Genomic DNA, 1,010 nt, shown 5'->3' on the forward strand with positions numbered 1-1,010 from the left:
TTTCCTGGGTCTTCATTTCCTCATGTAGGCTCCTGTATCACACAAAACCTATTACATATATTTGTGTGCTTTTCTCTTGTTAATCTGTCTTTTGGTACAGGGGCCTCAGCCATGAACCTAGCGATGAGTGAGGAAAAATATCTTCCTTTCTTCTACAGGGAATAGAACATTTCCCCAGGATCTAGGATTCTCTGCATTCCCATAGTCGGCTCTGACTAAACCCACCAATGCAGTGTCCTACTGGCAAACTCTTAGAGAAGACGATCTCTTTCCACCATATTTCATGTCCTTTCAGTGTCATCCTCCCCTCAGTGCACATATTCCTAGTCTCGTCCAATCCTCCCCCATCAAGACTTACTCTCACAAAAGGGTGCAAAGAACCTTTGCATGGATCTGCAAACATCTTAACATGATTCCAGTCTTAGGGGTAATTAAACTTGAACAGCAAACACTAATTCTAGAAACAAAGAATTGTGTCTTTACCACAGAATTTTAGGCTTGAGCAAGTACACAAGAAACACTAATTGTGGAGCTACNTCTTTGCCATTCCATAACATCACACCTTTCCCTTCCAGGCCAATTTCAGTGAACCCTGTTTCTGCTATTTCTCAAGAGATCAGGAACTGAGTCTCCTCAGGATACATATCCACAATACTGTATACTCCACTTGCTAGCAGCCCAGATAATGTATTCTTCCCGTGGAATTTTTCTCCATCCCCACAGCCACTTGTACCCTGGAACTAGGATTAAGCTGTAGTCAAAGTGGAGGTAGGGGTAAGAGGGTTCAGGACACATTACCCCAAAATATGACACCTTGCTATTTGAGAAAACTGCAGAAGCAGAAAGGTCTCTCTGACCTTCTCTCACCCTCTTTCCTGAAGCAGGTCATCATAGAATTCCCTGACCTTCCTCTGAAGCAGCTCATAAGACCCTCATTCAAGAGGTGGCCTCACTGTACCCAGAGGAAGACACAGGGCACAGAGGAGAATCTGAACAAACAGGCCTTGCTC

Source organism: Galeopterus variegatus, unplaced genomic scaffold, assembly GCF_000696425.1.
Source record: "Galeopterus variegatus unplaced genomic scaffold, G_variegatus-3.0.2 Scaffold441, whole genome shotgun sequence".
Taxonomy (NCBI): domain Eukaryota; kingdom Metazoa; phylum Chordata; class Mammalia; order Dermoptera; family Cynocephalidae; genus Galeopterus; species Galeopterus variegatus.